At 32.7% G+C, this 23,160-nt stretch overlaps 1 long non-coding RNA gene across 1 annotated transcript in view; it reads left to right on the top strand.

The window, feature by feature from the left end:
- LOC146997090 (uncharacterized) overlaps positions 1 to 3,442 on the top strand; it is a 147,388-nt gene extending 143,946 nt beyond the window's left edge. The window contains exon 2 of the long non-coding RNA XR_015040994.1: positions 3,017 to 3,442. This is a non-coding gene — a long non-coding RNA (uncharacterized LOC146997090). The remainder of the gene's footprint in view (positions 1 to 3,016) is intronic.
- The last annotated feature ends 19,718 nt before the right edge of the window (positions 3,443 to 23,160 follow it).

Here is a 23,160-nt window from a genome sequence, read left to right as displayed (position 1 = left end):
GTTAGACCTAGTGATGGGCTTCGGGAATTCCGTGTAGTACTGGCAGCTAGCATTTCTAACCACCAGTCAGATCTCCAAACGTGCGTGTTCCCACTACTGCTAAACCTAGAAACCGGGAATGGAGAACCAGTGCTACCGCGTGCCCGCGCGGTAGCACTGGGTTTTGAGGGAGTTTTTAAATACAAACATTTTTTTCTGCCTTGGTTTGTGTGTGTGTGTGTGGGGGGGGCAAGTGTGACACTCAAATCTCCTCTCTTAAGGGGAACTCCGAATGGAGGACCCGTTTCCTGCCAAATATGGAGAGTTCTCAAGAGGGCAACAGTCCGTGTTGTGCTATAATCCAATGTTGGCGGTACACGTAATTAGGTGACAACTTATTGTTGTCAGTTCAGTATACCATTGTTGGAACAACGCCTCGGGAAAATCTTCAAAAGAATGGCTACAAAAGATAAGAGTATAGCACATGTATCTTTCAGATGTCTTCATTTAAAAAAAAATAAAATAAAAAAAAAAAAAAACTGAAAGGTTTCAGATTTTAAATTACGTCCAAAGTGGCATTTTTTTAACGTTTTGTGTGTTACTTTTATTTATTAAATATCATGTTCTTTGCACTTACACCATAAAATTCAGTTCAACAGCAATGTCGCAAAATAATTTTAAAATGAGCCTATCTTTAGAATTTCCGATACACAGTTCCGCGCGCTGAACATAAAAAGGTTCCCCTCCCCCTTAGAGTGTTGCCATGGCTCTCTTTTAAATCGTTGAGTTTGTCACTCAAAAATTCGTTAAAGTTTTACAAAATATGAAATGGATAATAAAACAAATTCTGGCATTCAAATTTGGTCTTCCACATGCCCATATTCGTAATTGGATTACGTCATTCAATATTCGATGTTTCTATGTTCGGTTGTTTTATCAGAATGCAAGAAATATACATACATTTATGCAGATTTTTTTTCATTATTTAATTTCTTCAAATATAATGCAGGACTCTAACATTTGGTGGCAACAGTTTGAAAAGTGATTCGCCGTTTGTAGTGATTCAAAGCAAAATCGCAAAATGAAAACAATAGTCTTCAGGGACAAAGCCCCTTTGGACTAAAAAGAGTGATTGTTATTCGGTAACTATAGCTAAAAATTAATAAATGTAGTTTGAAATTATGCATGCTAGTTATACACCGGTACGCGTTATATTCCGGAATATACGGTAAATAAAAATGAAAATATTTGATAGAATTAATCTCATCAGAGCTTCAACTAGAAGTAAGATTCAATCAAGCTGCTCTACTCAATCAGTAAAGAATCATAATATCAAGAGTTTTAATTGCAATGAACATGGTCATAAACCGGCTGACTGTAAAATAAAATGATATTATAAAGGCCAATGTCTCGGCCATAAAGCAAATGTAAATGCTTTCAGAAAGAAGTAAACAGAACTCTTATTTACAATTCCCCAAGGTATCCACAGAAAATTCTTAAGAATATTAAAATATTGCAAAAATGAATAAAGGTATTATTGAACAGAGGAAGTGATGTCAGTATGATAAGTTGTAAATCTTATGCTGAAACTGAATCTCCCTCTCTAATTCTAATAATGTAAACTTAGTGGGTATTGGAAAAGAAGTTGCTCTTGTAAGTTCCTTCTCTTGCAAGATAATAATTAATGAATGAACAGTCTCCACTGATGTTTATATTTTGAGTAATTTAGGCAATTATGTAGTTATTGGAATTGATATGAGTAATACGCTATATATCTCTAATATAATGGAACTTAGAATGCATGTTTAAGGAAGCGTAATAGATAATAAACGTAAGAAACAAACTAAGCCTTTTGACAGCAATCCGAATTAACATGCCGCCTGTTGATACTTTGAATTGCGAGAGGATAAAAATGATGAACTTACACAGAGTTCCGTGTTTGAAGAAGAATATTTCTTCCTCATCTGTGAAAAAGACACCGAACCAGTTAAAATGAAATTTACAAAAGAATGTAAGTACAAGTAAAAGGAAAAACGCTCGGTAAATATGAACGTAAAGAAAAGAAATCAGAAAAATCTTCGATGATAGGGAAGGTTCCATAGTTAAAAAGAATTTTTCACAGGAGGCGCTTGGTGATTTAAAAAAAAGGGGGAGAGAGAAAAGTGTGTTAGAATCCGTTATCTAAGAGATTTACTTAATGCTATCAAAGAAAGAATCAAAGCTTTGTCTTCAGTTATTGTAGATGCTGACTTGCCAAAGCGAAAATTATTGTTTGTATTTTTAGAATGCAGTGCCATAAAAGCAGAGGAAAAGTACAAGATATTACAGGAAGAAAATCAGCCACAGTTCAACCGAAAGATGAAGAAGCTTTAATCGCACAAAGTTGATGATTTAATAACAACTGAAAGGATTCAATTTGGCTGAGCACAAAAATTACGACCGAAGTTTTCCGTATCCTGCTGTGTTAAAGTAGCGAAGTCGAAAATCAATTATGACATTATTATTCTGAAGACTGGAAATCATGAAAGATCTAATCAAGCGATTCTCAACCTTTTTTTGCCCCATGCTGCGCTTTCACCATTGCTAGACGATCATGACCCCCCGACTTTTCCAAAACTCGAAAAATACATGCACATTTAGTATTTAAATTTAAATTATTTTAATGAGCTTTCTAAATTTTAAAAAGAAAAGTGCAGAAATTATTGATAAATGCCAAAACTTGAATTAAAGAAGTGTTTTTATATTCGTAAAATAAAATTAAATGATTAAGAGGTATACAAGAGGGCAACCGCATTCTTTCTCTGAAACTATTAAATTTTTCTTCCCCGTGGCTCCCCACGGGGAGGGGGGACTGTCTCCTGGTTGAGATCCTTGACCTAACGCTGCTTCGACGACAGCTGACTGTATAAAGGTCATAGTCTGCAAGCCTGCAACAGACATATTCCCCTTTCATTAAGTGCCAAAGTATATATATATATATATATTTACTAAATAATATTGATTATATATATTCTGCCCTTTCTTTTTTTATTTTCAGGTATATGACGAAGAAGCCAACAAGGACGCCCCGTGTTCTTGTTGGATGAATGGTCATCTTCAGTTAGATTTCTGTAAGGATGATGAACTTGATGACGAATCCATATTGATGACGAAGTCTTAAATGGATGAAGACGATGATGGTAATAACGGCAACAATAAATAATAAAGACGTTAAGAAATGCCAGATTAAAAAAAAAAGAAACTGAACCTTTTGGCGCAGAAGAATTATTTTTAACTAATCATCTGCCAATAAACACCATGACTGTTTATTTTTAAAGAATGTCTTTTTTAAACTGACAACGACGGTTTAGAATTTGTTCAATCTAAAGGTATAAGGCGTCCACTGTGTGTTTTAAACGCGCTTAAACGACTTAAACGCGTTAATGTTTGTAGTGTGTATGTATTTTCTTCCATTAAAATGCTTTACTATCTAAGAAAATATTAATTCTTTGACTGAACTTGAATTAAAAGTAGATGTCGAAACCATACATAATAACAATAATAATAATAATTTTTAAAACAAGAATGAGTTGCTTAAAAATATAACCATCAGTAGAAAAATTCTTTTACTTCTTGTAGATGAACATTCTTGATGCATCACTAATAAATTGCGCAGTAAGCATATCTTTTCTTACTATGACATTTTTAAGACGCTGCCGAAAGAAAAACAGCGATCTATGACGATAAGACCTATTTAGCTGACCAGAGAAGCAGAGAGCAAATGTGACGCGTCCGAAAAGAAAGTTTGGTTTAGAATCATTAGTTTAAGATTTTGTCACACTGAATAATTATATTTCGGTTTCTAAATTTGAAATCATTATCGGCTGAAGCATTATGTAAAAATCTGCATTATAAGCGTTATGCGATTGTACAATTTTTCACAATTTTATTAAACATCAAAAAACATTTTCTGGAAATTAACACTATTTAATTCTTATGGGAACCAACTATTCGACTGCTATCTGTAATCTGTCCCTGTTTGTCAAGGAATATAATTTTATCAACAATAACCACAAACCAGAACTTTTTAAATTTACCTATCCACTGCTCTGCCTTTTTTCTCTTTTAAGTTACCTATAATTTACAACGTTATGAGGTATTTCTCCCGCCTTCTTCGCATGCCTTCGTGGTGAAGTGGTCAGCACGCTCGGCGCGTATCCGAGATGTCCGTGATTCGAGTCCTTGCAAAGGTATTGCTCATTTTTCACGACTTCTGCTTAAAAAAAAAAAAAAAAAAAAAAAAAAAAAAAAAAAAACCCTAATAACTCTACAGTGGCCCCAAATTAAAAGGTTGGTGGATGATGATTCTCCACTATCAGGATTTGGCAATTGGGTCTCCTAATCCCCAGTCGCCCTTTAAAATGAGGTATTTCTCCCACCTTCCTTAGCATGCCTTCGTGGTGTTAGTGGTCAGCACGCTCGGCGCGTATTCGAGAAGTCGATGTTTCGAGTTTCGGAGAAGGCATTCCTCATTTTTCAGATCTCCAGCTTCCAAATATCCAAAATATCTCTACCAGGTATTTCCTAATTTCCTGATCTGCATTCTCTAAGTTTGCTCACAAATTTGCTCGTAGTTTACCAGACACTGTCTTAACTTCCTCACGTATGTTTAGCTTCTTCTAATTTATTTATTTGTTCGTCACGATTTTTTATCTTAATCGAAAACATTTTTACACTAAATACCACAATTTTTTTGACGCTGAATTATTTATTTTGGTAAAAGGGCCGTTAGCCCAGAAGGGCTATTAGTCTAGAAATGGCATTTTGCGTTGAATCATTTAAATGCGATGTATCACTTTTCAAATTTTTGCCACCAAATACTATCATCCAGTGTTATGTTTAAAGAAACTAAATAATGAAGAATCTGCATAAATGTATCTGTGTTTCTGGCATTGGGAAAAAACAACGGTACCTAGAGCCATCAAATTTTGAATAACATAATCCATAATCCTCACCCGAACATGGACACCTGGAGTCCTAATCTGGAATTAAGAATTTGTTTTATTGTCTATTTTATATTTTGTAAAACTCGAACGAATTTTTGATTAGAAAAACTCATCAGTTTCAAAGCAAGCAGTGGCAACATCGCACCGAATAAAACTTTTTAATCTTCTGCGTGCGAGACTGCCTATCGGAAATTTTAAATATATACTGTTTTTAAATATTTATTAATATTATTAAAAATTATATATTAATTTTTAAATATTTTTAGCCCAAAGTGGCGTTAGCTCAAATACTCCAAAAACGTATGTGTCTGTAAATGAAAAACACTCCCGTTCGGGAGTAATATAAAATCTGAACGCTTTCAGAATTTTTTTTTTTTTTTTTTTTTTTTGTAATTATTGTTATTATTAACCAGTTTAGAATTCGCAATTTATTTAAATTCATTACTTAGCATATCTTAGATTTAGCATCAGTATTTTGCTAATGGGTAAGCCGAATGGGTATTTTTTAATTTCAAAAATTTTGTTGCTCTAATATGGCAGATTTTAAGAACTAATTATTTTTTACTTTATTCATATTTTGTATATTTAAATCAAATTATCATTTGTTATTATTTGTTGATATGTTGGATAGCTTATGTTTTGCGTCTTTTGTTTTTTAACCTCGGTCCACTTAAAGTGAAAATTATTATTCAACTATGAAATAATTATTAAGCTTTTTGTGAAAATAATTATTAATTATTATTTTTAAGTTTTTTTTTGCTTCTTTATTGTTTTGATGCTATTGTTTAATTTTTTTTTTATTTTCTCCGGCCTGTATGGTTTCAAATTTTTTATATGTTGTTAATTTTTTTCATGCATTGGATTGCTTGTATTCACTTTTTTTTTTTTTTTTTGATTCGGTCTCCTCAAAATAATTAAGCTTGTTTATGGTTTTGAATTTATAATTTTTTGCATTTTTATTACGGCCTGTAGGGGCTGGATTGATAAAGACACAGATTACTTTGATTGATTTTCTGAAATTATTTTAAGCATTAAACTTTAATTTGTATCTTTGCTGTTTCAAAGATAAGATAATTTATTTACTTCTTTCTTTGCACCAATCCCCCTGATGACAAAACAGTGAAAGATGTAAATTCCGCTTTCCCTTCCTGGTTTTGACATTTGTCCCTCTCTCTCGTGCAGTTTGTTACGGTGCCTTTTTTTCCCAGTATAGCTTATTCCGAAATGAATATGGGATGGATTTCAAAGACATTATTTATTTTAATTTACCTTGAATTATTACCACTACTTAGTGCTTCTTTCATCGCTCTACTGGATTAGGTTTTGAACTGCTTTTTTACTTTATATATTCATTTATATGTGCACATATGGATATGATCATTTATATGTGCATACATATATGTAAGATAAAAAATACTTAAATTAAAATTCTAACTTAAATTTGCGATAACCCCTTAACTCTTCATTTTAATTTGTATATTTTCCACATCTATTCAAAAACTAGTAACTGCTAATAACAAATCTCTCTAGTAGCACCATGTCAAAATTAACATCTGTATCATATGATTTTATATCACGCTGAGACGTAAATAGTTCTGAGAAGTGAAACTCAAAACAACAAATAATAATTTTAGATAGGTATTACTCTTTCACCTAATTAGCCAATCAAAATGGTGCTGAAATCGAAACTATTCTACTCTGTATTAAGACATCATCTCTAACGCATCGTACTGTCTTCCAGCTTCTCTTGCTTACTAAGGCAATTTGCTCTGCTGCTTTCTTCTTAGCGCAATAATAATAAAAAATGTAAAATTTATGGTTTTGAATAGGCACAGTTAGTGTCGCAACATGTTTGAGATCTCAAATACCAATTAATATAAAAATAAATATTTAAATATGCAGTGACTGCTTTTTATTTTATTTGCACGATTATCAAATTTATTCTTGCTTTATTTTTTAGAATTTACTTATTTATTTTTTAGTTATATCTAATTTCAATGGCTCCTGTTCCATAAAGTATACTACGGGGCTTATTAAAGTAACAAAATACATAAACAAATGTACAATAGCACTGCAGATGGAGAAAAAGTTATAAATAATAATAATATTTAAAAAAAAAAAAAGAAATGAAAAAATCGGAAAAAATTGATGGCCAAGATACAGACAAGTGCCTCAAAGTTGCCTGAAATGCCCTCCTCTGTTGGACATGATGTAAGCATTCAAGAAGATTGTGCTTAGCATCTTCTTCGCCGCTACTGCAGCTGCACAAAGCACTTGAAGCAATTCTAAATCGCTTTAAATACTTTTTAAAATTACCATGTGAAGCCAAATATTGACTTACTTTAAAATATGTTTGTTTTGAGTTTCTTTGAAATATGTTAAATGTTCATCAACATTTGCATCATCAAGAATCTTGCATTTTGTTATATATATCCCGTACGAATAATCCTGAGCAATTTAGACTGGAATTTATTATTTAAGGTTTGCTCCGAATAAGCAACTATCGCAAATCAACGGTATCCCTATTAATCGGAATCGATTGTGTAAGAAAAGTCTCTTTTTGTTGAAATACTGCAGGGAATGAAGCATAAATTCTTCAGAAAGAACAGTTTAACGGAATTCTTTTTACTTGTTTCCTTTCGCCTCCAGCTGACATAGTCCAATAAATCAATACAACCGACTTCTGCAAATATCCTGAGGTCAGCACGGTAACCAACTAACTGTACAGCTGAAACAAATGACAGTCTGGATTTTATCGACAAGCGATACAAACAGCGTAAAAGATAAAGAGATACAAGGCGGAAAATATGCTTTGAAACAGAATCTTGCCTTTGCAAAGACAGCTTTGTTTTCTTCCAGTCAATAAAAATTTTCTTGTTCTAAGAATTTTTTTTCTCAGGTGAATAGTTCTTTAAAATAAATGCAGCCTTTCGAAATATATATAGGCTCCCTTGTAGGAAGAATTCGTTACTAAAAGCTCATGAAGTGATCTACATTTCAAGAGAAAAATAAAACAATTCGAAGATCATTCCAATATTAATAATTATATACAATTTAATTATATCTCTGAGGATAGCACGTAAAATTGTTTTTATAGCTTAACTTACCTTTATGAATAAAAATATACAATCTGTCGTAATTATTGCATGTAAGGTTCGTTGATCAAAGACAAATGTATTAATAGTACACTATGAAGAACAAACTTATTTAAACAATTTTATTAACAAAAAAGCAGGAGTCAAAGAAATGATAATGAGTTTTTACTATACCTTGTATACGAAGTAAAAGAAGTATTGATGGATTCACTCTTTTCAGATAATTCTACTATAATTAATCTTAGGAGATAATATAATCAATATTATTTAGTAAACAAATTATTATATATAACATATACATATACTTTTGATGTTACTCGGCTGAGTGAGCTCAGTTTTTTTCTATTCTTATATGTTGGTAAATTGTGCTTTTTTGCTTTAAAAATTATTGATTTGTGTGTTTTTTATGTTCCGGTTAATGTTTTATGCCTTTAGTTAATCGACATGCAATACTTGTAGAATTATCAACAATTTAAAAGTTTAAGTGGCCAGTTAAGCCTAGCGAACCGCCATTTGCTTACATTTGAAACTCAGTAGAACAGTGAATTAAGTCATTTTCTGCACCTTCAATGTCTTTTTTACTGAGTGGGAGCAAAAGTAAACTTTCAGTTTTGTGCTTTGAAATATCTGCTTCCTTGCGCGCTAGCCGAATGTCTTGTTTTTGGATAGAAACTCTAATTGTAAATAAATAAATAAATAAATAAAAAATCTGAAAGGTTTCAAATTTTAAATTACGTCCAAAGGGACCTTTCTTTAACGTTTTGTGTGTTAATTTTATTTACTAAATATCAATTTCTTTGCACTTAAACCATGAAATTCAGTTCAACAGCAATGTCGCAAAATAATTTCGAGCATATCTTTAGAATTTCCGATACAGAGCCTCGCGCGCTGGAGATAAAAAATGTTTTTCTGTACAACGTTGCCATTGCTCGGTTTGAAATCCTTGAGTTTGTTAACCAAAAATTCGCTAAAGTTTTACAAAATATGAAATAGGTAATAAAACAATTTCCAAATTCCAAATTTGGGCTTCCAGATGCCCATATTCGGTAGAAGATTACGTGATTCAAAATTCAATGGCTCTAGATACCGTTGTTTTATCACAGTGGGAGAAACATACATACATTTATGCAGATTCTACATTATTTAGTTTCTTTAAATATAACACATAGCGATAGTATTTGGTGGCAACAATTTGAAAAAATGATACGGGAATTTAAAGCTTTCGACGCAAAATGCCGAAACGAAATTACACTCATGTCCATAAATTAAGGATAATTCGGAGTCACGCGGAAATCGAACTCTAAAATGAATATATCACCTGTAAAATCACTACACACATCTTCAAGAATCATATGCAAATTTCAGAAAGTAACCAGATGACACCGATGCTACGTCACAATGACGAGAGTGTAAGAGAGTGATATATAAGGAATACAGGCAAAGAAGTAAAAATGTTCGCAGGCGCTTTATAAACATTCCAGTGCAATAACCGAATAGTTATGACACAAAGGACGCATTTGGATGATTTTTTACGTGGTAGAATTATCGGCCGTCTGGAATGTGGGCGTACCCAACTGGAGTTACAGCACAGGTCGCCCCAGAGTTACAACGCCGAATGAGGACCGGTATTTGGCAGTTACTGCCAAAAGAAACGGGCGGAGCACACCCTCAGACTTGTCTCGTCAGCTCTCTTCAGCCACTGGTACGACAATTTCAAGGCAGACCGTGTACAGACGCTTAAGGCAGATTGGTCTATATGCTCGTAGACCTGTCAGATGCGTTCCACTTACTACAACCCACTGTCGCCTGCGGTTAGTCTGGAGTAGAGAACATGCATTGTGGACACCGCAACAGTAGGCTTGTGTGATGTTTTCCGACGAGTCCGGGTTTAGCTTGCAGTCTGATTCTCGCCGGACTTTCATATGGAGAGCTCCAGGTACCCGTTAACACCAAGAAAACATCATTGAACGACACCGTTACGGTGGTGCAGGAGGTTGGGGTGGAATTATTCTGGGTTCCAGAACTCACCTGCATGTTCAAATTGGAACCATGACAAGCCAAATCTATCGGGACGTCATTCTGGAACAACATGTACGTTTGTTTCGGGGCGCCATGGACGCACAATTTGTGTTTATGGATGACAACGCCCGTCCTCACCGTGCAAACATCGTAAGCGAATGCCTTCATTCGGAGGATATTACCCGTATGGACTGACCAGCATTCTCACCGGACTTGAATCCAGTAGAGCATATGTGGGACATGCTTGGCCGACGAGTTGCAGCCCGTCAACCTCCTCCTATATGTCTACCGGAACTTCGGAGAGGATTGCTTTTTGAGTGGTGTAATATCCTCCAAGATCAGATCGATAATTTGATACTCAGCATCCCTAGGCGTTGTACGGACTGTATTGCATCGTCTGGGAGACATGCAATGTATTAACAATCATACCAACCATGTAATATTGGTTTTTTGTAAATAGGTTTTTTTTTATAATTTGCTCCAGGGAGAAAAAATCGCTAATTTTTTTAATAATATCAAACATATAGCATCTTTTTTGCTCTTTACCTTTTGTTTAATAAATAAGCTTTACAAATAAGTCAAATTTGTTTTGCTTCTAACTCTTCCTTTGCCTGATTTTGCATTATCCTTAATTTATGGACATGAGTGTAATAGCTCTTCTGGGCTAACGCGCTTTGGGCTAAAAAAACATCACTCTTGAACACTGAATATGCCTTACGAGTTCCGTTTGTATAGCGAAATAAATGTATTCACTAAGAATTTAAAAAAAAAAAAAAAAAAAATGTCAAAAATCTGTTTTTTGAAGGTAAGGAAAATTTCACGGAAGATTAGTGCGAGCATCTCAAGCAGAAAAATCTTTCAAGATAAAACATTTTATACGAAAGAATTCAATATAATCTAAAGAGGGAATTGCAGTAGATTCCCTTTTAACCAGAAGCAACGGGTCTACGACGATTCCGAATAAAGGTTTTTCTGGATAATTGAATACATATTTTTTAAACTTTTTTGCTCATGCTTTGTGATTCCATCTGCAGAAATTGCAGCATCAGAATTCTGTCTGTGATATTTTTGATGTATCGGCCAAAATTAAATAAATAATACCGTAAATCATACAGGTTATTTAAAATTAATTCATATAACACGAATTTATATTTCAGAAAATAAAATTAAACAACATTTTAAAATTTCAACATTTATTATCAACTGAAAAATTACAAATTTTTTATTATTATGGCATATAACTTAGAAGGTCTGCCTGTTTACAAGATTGGCGCCGTAATTTTAAAATTCGTTGAAGTAATTCGCCGTAATTTTAAAAATTAGCAAAATTCATTTTAAAATGAAGCAGCTGATAAGAACAAAAAAAGACACAGATGAACATTTCCCAGGAATTCTCAAGTAAGACTGCACTTCTTCGTCAGCTTCCTTCCATGTAACCTCCTTGCTCTGAGTGTTCATCTTCATCTCCCCTCCTCGTCATCGCCTTCCTCTTTTCCCAGTACAGGTCCGATTATTTCGTCGTCATCTTGACAGGGCGCGTCGATAACAGAATTATCTACCTCCAGCCCAACCTGCATGTCATTTTCACTAACATTGATCTCCGAATATGTAAGAAAATTCAAAATATCTGACACGAGCGCCAGACTTCTTTTAAAACCAAGAGAATCTTTGTCTTTCGATTCGTCATCTACGAACATGATTATAGGCCATGCATAAGGCTTAATATGTCGGATGCACATACTTAACACAAACGCTTTCAACATTAAAGCCCGTTTTAGCCCTAAATTTCGGCTTTAAATCTCGAGTTTCAAATGCATTGGTACTGCCGGGTAATTGGGTGACGGTTACGAGGGATTTTTATTGCATTTGAGACTTAAATAAATTTCTAAAACAAGAAAAACCTTTTATAACATAAACTTCTTAAAGATGTATGTGTGCTCGTGTTTGTATAATATATATACACATACGTGCAAAGTTTTATGTAAGATATCAAAAACGAAGAAAATTTTATCACCAGACTAAAGTTATTGGTACGGTTCGTTAAATTCTTAATTTTAATTGCATACATCCCATCTTCAAGACTTCATATTGCATCATGTATGTTATATCACGCTTTCCCTGCAGTAACCGTAATGCGAAATCTTTTGCCTAATCGCTGCTCTGTTAAAACAAAGACTTTCCGAGATTATAAATACTACTGCAGTTATCATGCATCACCTTTTTGCTGCTTGTTTTGCCAAGAAAAGTCACGGTTTCTTTTTCTGTTATATAAAATGTAAACTGCTTATATAGAAACTGTAGAGCTCTAAAAATCACATACGCATACACATTAATTGCAATAGTCTGAAACTGAAATTTGGTACTCAATAATTAACATTTTACTTTTTAACACTGTTGCATTATTTATTGCCTATATATTTAATGATACACTCCAAAAATAGCGCGTAAACGTAGTAAATAAATAAAAAATCTGAAAGGTTTCAAATTTTAAATTACGTCCAAAGGGACCTTTCTTTAACTTTTGTGTGTTACTTTTATTTACTAAATATCAATTTCTTTGCACTTAAACCATGAAATTCAGTTCAACAGCAATGTCGCAAAATAATTTTGAGCATATCTTTAAAATTTCCGATACAGAGATTTTTTTTTTTTTTTTTTTTAATTTCCATTTCTTCATTTAGCGTCAATTTCGTTAATGAAAGAGAGAAAGTAAAAAGAGATTTAATAATAATAATAATATAACATTTAAATTGAGAACAAAAATTTACGTTCGTAATTTCTCTCTCCCCCTCCCCTCAATCTGCAATAGCTACTTTTCGTTTTATCCAAAATTCGTTTACTTGGATTTGATGCGCATTATCTCGAGTAATAGAAATCTTACTAATTTTTTTTTTTAAATATACAAATAATCAACCAAAATTTTATTGGTTAAGAAACTACTCATTAAATTTATTCCTAAAGGTAACAAATTACCTAATGTTTAATAACTGAATTTATTTCTAAATATTCATCAATAATTTCCCAACTTCTGTGATCATATTTTATTCAAAGCCCACAGAACAGCTTCATGAACGTTTGCTCTGCCGGCAAGTCGTACTAAATCTAGATCCATGGCTACCAAAACCATTTTTCTACTTTTATCCAATTCCGGTTTACTTTTAAAACTTCCTTATAAACACACAAGCTGTCTTGGTCTTTTTCATTTCATTTTTTAAATCTTGTTATCAATTTATGAAGATGAATTCCTATTCTCTGATTTGATATTAGCTTTTATAAAAAGGGTACTAGGCTACATAAGTTTCAAAATATGCTAAAAACGGGAGTTAGTATACTAACTTGCCACAAGAATTACGACTACAGCCACTTGCTTCTGTGCCTCTACGCATTTATATAGCTTTGTGTTCGTTCAGTACACAGTACGATTACATTTCACCCCTCAATAGCACGAATATTTAGATTAAATCCCTATCGTAATGGAACGAATGGGTTTACATCAACCGTGGTCAGATAGCCATTGGCTAACTTTTACTTCTTTGTACGAAGTAAAAAGAAGTATTGTAATCGCGAAAGGTTTCAGGCAGCATATTTCAACCAAAATATACATTTTCGAACGTATGTACGTACGTATCTAGCATAACTCAAAAACGAGTAGCCTCAGAACGTTGAAATTTTGTATATAGGACTGCTATAACATGCAGATGTGCACCTCGTATTTTGGTTGCAATCGGCCGCACCAAACGTATATAAATATATTTATATGTATATCGAATCTGTTACCCGGCTCAGTGATCTCAGTTTCTTTACTTTTATATGTTTGTAAATTGTACATTTTTTGCTTTAAAAACGATTGAATTATGTTGTTCTTCGGTTAAAGTTTTTATGCCTTTAGTAAATCTGTAGGCAATATTTTTAGAATTATCAACAATTTTAAAGTTGTTTAAGTGCCGTTAAGCCTAATAATTTTTTCGATGGCGGCCATTGCTTATTTACATTTCAAACAGCAGGATAGTAGATTTGTTGCCAATCTAGAGAAACTTAGCTTCGCAACAACAAAGATAACGCCTTCATTTATTATTGCGAATTATATCATGCTTAATCCTGTCTGGAATTTTTTCGAATTAATTGAATGAGAAATACTCAATCGTCTGTGAAAAACTGTTTCTTTTTTGTTTTCTTTGCTTAATTTCTTTTATACATCGTTCTAGCTGTATTATAGTATTTGAATAGAACATGTGGCAACGATTAGGTAATTTTATTCTTTAAATGATATAAATTTTGTGCATTCTGAGTTATAATATGAACGAATTATGATACTGTTAAGTGAAACTAGCGCCAGAGTGTCGCTATGGTAAACAGATAGAGTGCATTTTAAAGAATGCATTTATTCTATTGTGGTTTATGCGCTGTCGGCGAAGTAGATTTAATTCAATCCAATAAGTTTAAATGAAATGCAAGAAAAAATGCGTATAATTTAATATTCCGTACAAGGAAGTCATGTGGTGTACATATCAGATTTTTCTTTTTGCCACACTTTTGGGGACAAAATGATTTTTCACTTCTATCATTCCTTGAAATAGTATATTACACCGTTATGCGGTACATTCCCTAATTTGCGTCCTTCGGGTTTAGACTAAAGTGTCAGAATTTTGAGTAATTTGCATGTACGCAAAGACAGACAAAATAATTTACTGCAGATTGGAGGATCATGCATTACTTAAATGTTGAAAATTTTTGTAAAGATTTGTGTTTATTTGGTTCTATTTTGGGTTTCATATACTTTTTTCAATATCATATATTGTTTCTATTAATTTATTTAATTATTTATATACTTATTTAAAGAATTTTATATAACACTTTTATTGCTTACTTTGGTTTAATGCTCCACCAGTGGAGTGGTTAAGACCATTGAATATTGGGTTTGATTCCAAGAAAATGGGCTGTCTGCGTGGTTGGTTTTCTTGCTTTTCCCCATGCGTAATGTGAAGAGCCAATTTTCCTTAGAAAGGCCCTCGTTCATTATGAAATCTGTATTAAATCGTAGATCCTTTAATACTGAATCAATCGACATTCGAACTGCAAAGTTAATTCAAGTAAAACAAGAGATATGAACAAAAAATTTCCACTGAGGCTTGGCGACTGTTTTTTACGCCAAGGTTGACAAGATTTTGTGACTTTTACCAGCATTGTCCACTACGAGAGTTTTCGGAAAACATATTTTTGGAGCTCTAGGAGCGATATTTTTTGTAGCTTCCAGAAGCGCTTATCTTTCCACTCGCGTAGTTTCTATATAAGAGGTAATTAATTATTCAGTTTAGAGTCGTGTGACTTCTGTTTGATGATTAGTTTTTTTAAACTTTGGTGTGCGAAGCTTTTGGTGATCCGTATTCTTTGCGTGAATGCCTTGTATCTGTTCTTCTCCTTGGGCTATTTATCTTGCTATACGAGCTGAGATTAATTGCATTAAAGTTTCAGTTTCTTAATGATAATGAGGTGACCATCTGATCATTAAAGAGATCTCTATGAACTATAGCACGCAACAACATATGCGTAGGAAAAGGGAAAATTATACCACAGTTCTCGGTATAATTTAATTTTTCGTTGCCTACTTTAGTGTGCAGTGTAATTTATTATTACGTTACTTAATGTTAGTAATGTCTTACTACGAGTAATTTATCTTTAGACTGAATTCATATATATCACACTAATTACACGTTTAATGTAGCTTTCAATATTATCCACAGTTTGGTTTCACGTGTTTGTGATAAATCTTCGAGCTGTTATTTATTACACAATCTGGTGATCATCTGATCTTTAAGGAGATTTCTATGAAATGTAACACGCAACATTAGGGCCGTAATAAAAAGAAAAATTACGTCATAGTTCTCGGTATAGTTTGTACTATTTAATTTTTCTTTACATAATTTAATGTGCAGTTTAATTTATTATTACTTTACTTAATGTTAGTAATGTCTTACTGTGAGTTTTTAATCTATAAAAGAGACTGAATTCATATACTATATCACACTAATTGCACGGTTAATGTAAGTCGTTGTTATCCACGGTTTGGTTCCACATGTTTGTGATAAAGCTCCGAATGCACTATAGAATCTCTGTCTTTTTGGAAGCATAAATTGTAAACCCTACGTAGTAGACAAAGTAGCAATTTCTCGTTATATCTTTGAAGAACCGATAATGCAGAAGAAGGTTTTAAATTACCTTTTTATTTGAACTAAATTTAACAAGATGTACACACTTGGTGCTCATCATTCACCACCACTTGTGGCTAAACTAAATTAAACAGAAAGTAAAAATGTAAAAAATCATAATAATTTAGGTTAACTAACGACAGGCTCCTTAGCTATCTAAACCGCTAAATCGGCTGCCCACAGCAAAGCCGAGCTTCTAGAATATCAGTATACTCTGAAGGGTGTATAACACCAACTAGAGAGCTAATTTCAGACACGCAGCATAAACTCGAAACTAACCGCGCTACTACTCTTCACGAACTCTTGAAATGCAGCTTAAACACTGCTTCTGAACCCACTTAGATATTACATACTACGTCATTAAAATTTACTTTCCGGCAGGAAAGTGAAATCAGGCGGGAAAGGAAAGTTGAACTAAAAATAAATGATTACAATAAAATAAGGTCTACGTGGGACTTCAGATAAATATTATTCGGATAAGTGAAGGGATTGAGAAAGAGGAATGCTTATATACATACTTTCAAAATATGCTATTATTTAAAACAATTAGCTTAAACTGATATGATCATTCCCAACATTCTAGAAGCTATTTTATCTGATCTTCAAAAAACTAACATAATTGCGTTCTCACTCTCGGGCCGTTTTGATTACACTGGGGACTTAAACCTATTTTACGGTATGGATGCGGTAGTACATCTCACCTACATATTCGTGATATCACTTTTACAGGATTACTGCCAAGATTGTTTCTGCTGGATTATAGATAACATGGGGCGGTCGAATATTCATTGTCACTCACTTATTGTGCCATAGGAATAACCGCAAGTTAAACGGTGAGTGCCATATTTAAATGCTCTAATATTATCCGAGGATATATCTGTTACAGTACTATTTAATTGTACTTGTTAATTCCTTAACGGATGAAAATTCTTCTGAGAAATTAATGCTAGAAGCACTCGATCTTAATTTGGTTGCTAATGAGCAGAAGTCTATCACTTCTGATAGTTTTTTGACAAAATCAAAGAATGGCCCCATTCTTTCACCTGTGATTCGTCTTGAGTTGCTAATACAAAAAGTAACAATAATACAGAATGATTCTAAATTGCTTTTACAAATTAAGAGGGATGATAGTCCTCATCCAGATGAGCAATAATTACCGTAGAACATGGAGTCGCATTCTACTCTGAGAGGCAGAAAAGAGGAATGAATTCCAACTTGAACTTAAACAGTATTGGGAGAGCGAATGAAAGAGACTAAAAGGTGAGCAATCATTTTAGTAAAAAACTCACCGAGAGTGCATAAAACTGATAAAGCCGAAAACTTGGCGTTCAATTGTTAATTCGAGCTCAGACTTTAATGGCAAACACTCAACATCTTTGGTTGGCAAGGTCCCAACCTCGCAAACGATTGCAACAAGTTAACTATCTAATCAAGGACTGAATATTATCCACTAACTTCAACTTTCGCTGTATGCCAAGATTAAAATGAAAAGTTCATGCTGTGATCCGGCTGTCAGAACTTCGTGTCCTATAGAAGGGCGCTTCGAGCAGAATGAGCGCAGCACAGTAAGTGCAGGAAGACAGAATAGAAGATGGGGAAAAAAACTGCTACCTTTTTTAATAGCATCAAACCTATCTTGAGTTGGAGTTAGATTACTTAACTTACCTTGGAGTTAGATTAAACCTACCTTGAGTTGATTAGCTAATTAACTTGTTGCAATTGTTTGAGAGGTTGAGACCTTGCCAACCAAAGATGTGCATTTGTGTTTTTGCCATCAAAGTCTCAGTCGGATTAACACTTGAACGCCAAGTTTTCGGTTTTATCCATTTTGTGCACTCTCTGTGAGTTTTTCACTAAAATTGATTGCTCAACTATTAGTCTCTTTCATTCGCTCTTTCAACACTGTTGTAAGTTCAGGTTGAAATTCTAATATTCCACTTTTCTGACTCTCAGAGTGGAATGCAATCTCAGAATGCAGTTTTCTGCTTCTCAGAGTGTTCTGTGGTAATTATTGCTCATCTGGTTGAGGACTATCCTCCCTGTTAATTTGTAAAAACAATTTAGAATCACCCTGTATATTGTTTCATTGAAACGAGGGTAGAAACCACTGTCTTCATTTGCACAGACATATTTCCAAAGACATTGTCCGGAATACTATATGACGAACTCATGCTGTCATCATAATTTTTCAGACGATGATAACTTCATTATAAAAATGATACATGAGCCCCTATTCCAATACATTCAGATTAAGCCAGCATTTTGGTTTTTAGCATCTTGCGGTTTTTAGCGCTTTACTGATTGGTCGATCTTGTCAGTTCCCAAAATGAAATTGTCTATTGCAGAAGAGAATGCCCTGTTTGAATTGAAAAGGCAATAAAATGTTCTGAAGCGATCTTTAAACGGCCATTCGCAGAGTCATCAACGACCAGATAATAACTGGTAATATTTCTTAGACGGAGGGCTAAATGATAACATCTTTTAAGAGCAGGCTTTCGATCTCTAAGGACAGAAATTCGTTGATACCAGTGAAGAGGATTTAAACAATACAATCAGACATTTACTATGCCTGCAATCAAAAGTGCATTATGATTCCTGATCGTAATGCTCTTTTAAATAGAAGTGTATCTTCTTTCTATATGAGCAGTAGTGTGTGATGTTCTGAAATGCATATTCTCTTCATCTTATAAACAATGACTCATTAAAGTTATTGGACTGTTTCATTAATATAAACTTTTGCTAAATTTAATTTTTCGTGTCATTTCTAATTGCTATTAATAAATAAGTAAGATGCTAGATTAATAAAATATTAATCTAATTGCGTATTGATGATTATTATGGAATGCTTGCTGGATACAAATTTTAGACGCACATATATATCAGTTATAAAACACTTTTTCTTTCATTCTCTCAGAAATTAAACGTAGTTCTAGGTTAAATTTCCATGCTGATATTTATTTTTTATTATTTCTCTCTTTCTTTCATTTTATTTTGCCGCAAAGATTTGGCATATTTTGCAACCTCTGAGAAAACATTAACTTTATCTATTTGCTATATTTGTTTTTATTATACTATTAAATACAGCAACTTTATGCGCACTTTTAATTATAGTACTTCTTTTTTATTTTATTAATTCAGCATTTTATATAATATATATTTACGTATAATTTACATAGCGTTTCCAGAAAATTTTAGAACTATTCTTTTAAACAAATTCCAGCAATTCTGCGGAAGGATAATTAATAGCATTTATTACAATAACATCTCAATTCGCTTTTCGTAAAATATAAGAAACTGTCGGGCTGCAGATAAAGCAAAATTTATAAGTTCTACGTATCCCTGAAAAGCAAATGTACAAAAACATTTCAGTATGATTGAAATCAGTTCATTCCTTTCAAGCAACAACCAATTCGTACATAATTTTTTTTATTGCCAAACCAGGAAACAAAAACTTTTGAAACTTTAGGTTAATACGTATGACGTCATGATTTAAATTTAATGTAATATAACGTTTTCTCAATATCAATAAAAGAATTAACTTGGCATTAATATTTGGTGTCAGTTACACTAACCCGAAGCAAAAAAAGTTGCCAACACCAGCTTTTTATTTAAAATTCTGACATTTAAGAAACATTTTTTACATACAATGACGTCACATGAAATCGCGTGCTTTCTTCAACGTCAGAATATGACCTTCTATAATAATAATATATTTAAAGTTTGGCAATGATATTTTTATTTCATATTAGGTAAAACAAATGTTTTATTAACAAACTCTACAGTTTGAAAGCGAGCAGTGGCAACACTGCGATTTCGAAATAAAGCAGATTTTTACAAGGAGGTTAGAATAGAAGGAGGGAGGGTTCGCAGTTTTCTCCACTATCGGGGAATGAAACTCCACGGAAGAAGTGGCGTCCATGTTTGTTACTTCAAAACATTGCAATACGGTAGTGAAACGTACGTGTTTGTAAGCTGTTCTATGCATGAATTTTCCAGTAAAAATATGTTAAATTTATAATGAAATGTTTCGCTATTTTTAGTTTTTTGTTTTATAGATGATACCTGTTATAAAGATGATACCTGTAATTTACTAAGTACAAAAAATCATTAAGAAATATTTCAAAATCTAAATGCATGTGCATAACATTAAAGCCTTTAAAAATTATGTTTCTGCATAATTTCAAGAATTTGTTTAGGTTTTATTAGCAACTTCTCGGGTATACTTTCCAATTGTTTCTTTAAGAAGTGATATTTCTGATTTATTCGCAATATTATTATAATTTATTAAAGAATCATTTTTACCTGAAATTAATAGCAGATAATTATCTAAAAAAATGATAACATGTTGCTTTTTTTTTAATGAAAGTTTTAAATAGATTCTTTTCACAACCAACAACCTTATATCAACAAGAAAATAAATATTAATAAAATGAAACAGATTTATGTGAATTCAATGATTTCAATTTATGAGCGTTTCATATTTATGAATCTCAAAGAAATTACCTTGAATTAAGCTGAATTACAGAAATTTACCTATATAAATTTTTGGATATATCTTTTCCACATATTCAATTGTGTAAATATTTTACTTACGTTTATCGCTATACTGCGCAGAAATTTGTAAGCTTATGCAAAAACATTTTAACAACAGAACAGTTTATCTCGATCAAATGCACAAATTATATTCGTAACAGTTCACAAAACTTAAGAATGCATAATAATTAATACATAAAGAAAAGCGTTGCTTTATTTAACACCTTTACAATTCATAAAAATAGTAACAATTGGTGTCTTACTTTTCATGAAAATTATAAAACGAATTATCTAAGCGTTCAAATTATATCCTAGCATATATCATTGTATGCTAAGGAACGAAGATACCAGCTGTAAGCAAAAACATTAAAATGTATTTAACATGTTTCGGTAAAATCCTAGTATACGGTGCAGCCTTGGCGCGATTTTGAAAATTATCGCCAATACCAAAAATGACCCAAACAACGTCTATGTACTATACACTATATACATACCTAAACAACGTCTATGTATATACTATACACTATATACTAAGTATATACTATGTATAACTATATATATTCTTTGAATGACCCGTTTACTACTCATCGTATATGTCCCGTTTTTATTGCTCATCATAAAGTCGCCAAATCCCGTGTGCACCGGATACAAGGATTAAACCCATGTATCGATTATTATTAAGTCTTTTTTTGTCACATCTGGAAAGGAAACAACATGACATAACATGACATTGGTATATTTTTTAACATATTTATGAAATTACATTAAAAAAAAAAAAAAAAAGAAAGAAAGAAAATCAATACTTACGAGTGAACAGTAATCCCAGGAATATTTTTCAAAAATCTATTAGTGCATCCATATGCAACATAAGCTGACATGCTTCAAAACGAAAAAGAAAAAAAAAAAAAATGCTACAATTACAGACTTCCTTGCACAAGTCACAGCGATAACAGTAACATGGCCGCCAAGCTTCACCGTTTGAGTTGAACCTTCCCTCCTTCTATTCTAACCTCCTTGGATTTTTATTTCCAGCGCGCAAGACTGTTGCCACTCAGAAAAATGAGGGCGAAAATGAGCGTTTTCAGAGTTTTTAATTAATATCTCGTCTAATTAAAGTCGTACGAAGATGAGAATGGTCAAAATGGCTTCCCACGAATTTTTGGATTCGGGGGTACATCTTTCGAAGCTCAATTCCCCGCCGTTCCGATGGAGATAATGCCACAAACAAACAGACAGACAGACGCGCACAGATTTAGTAATATAGACAGAGTGTTAATTAAAATAAAGCTTACATGTTTCCTTTGTGACATGTTGAGCACCGAATATTAAATATAATTCTAAAATTTACACATTATGATGAAAGCTTTACATTTAGCATGACAATTCTTCAGTAAAAGTTTATGAATTGCGTTACATAAATATCAATAGAGATACACTTAATGATATCGTAAAAATTAGGAAACCATGTTTGAAGGCTGTGTTTCCTTTCAAATTTTGCATTTTTGCATTCATATTGATAAAAGAGAAAGGAAACACGGAGTGATAAAATTCTTCGCGTTTCGTTTACAAAAGCGTTTAATTAAAATCAAATTTTTAATTAAAATTCGGAAATATTATTGCAGAGTTAAATTAATTTCTTTCAATTAGGGGTACCGAAATAATTTGAGAGATGTGATTTGCAAGAACTTCTTGTTAAAGACCCGAATCAAACGTCGAAATACTTGAAAAATAAATACGCATATTTTTTCAACTCTTAAACTGATATATTTAAAAATCTGTCGAATTTTAAAGCATGCAACATTTGTCGTCTTACACGTTAGATTATATCTTTTTCTGAAAAATGAGTAGCTGTTTGATTTTATAATATTCGTAGTTGGTACGCCCAAGATGTGGTTTAGAAAACTTTAATTTGTAATTTTACACCCTGATTTATTTGTTAATAAATTAAATCTGATTTTAAAAAAAAAAAACTTCCTTTATGTTATAATTCATCATGCGATATCTAAAGCTCGCTACAAATTGCATAATGGTTAAATTAGAAACTATATCTTATAAATAAACAGCTGATAACTGTTCCACGTGCTCACATCGTTTATTTAAAACATTAAATTTGGCAAGCTCTGATGTTGTAACAAAACATTTTATGGATAAATATTTAGCTTGAGCAATGTCCTTTGTTAAAACCCTCTTCCAATCCGCTCTGCTTTTGTCAGAGTTTCACGCTGGCAATTTTAAAAATGCTAAAGTAACTTTCTTTAAAAAAGAATAAAAAATAAATAAAAAAATCTGAATGCTTTCAGATTTTACATTACGCCCATAAGTGCGTTTATTTAACGCTTGATG

The sequence above is a fragment of the Stegodyphus dumicola genome, chromosome 5 (genome assembly GCF_044657685.1).
Source record: "Stegodyphus dumicola isolate Sdum_Otavi_A_Nest chromosome 5, ASM4465768v1".
NCBI classification, from domain to species: domain Eukaryota; kingdom Metazoa; phylum Arthropoda; class Arachnida; order Araneae; family Eresidae; genus Stegodyphus; species Stegodyphus dumicola.
This window is presented reverse-complemented; position numbering and strand designations above follow the sequence as displayed.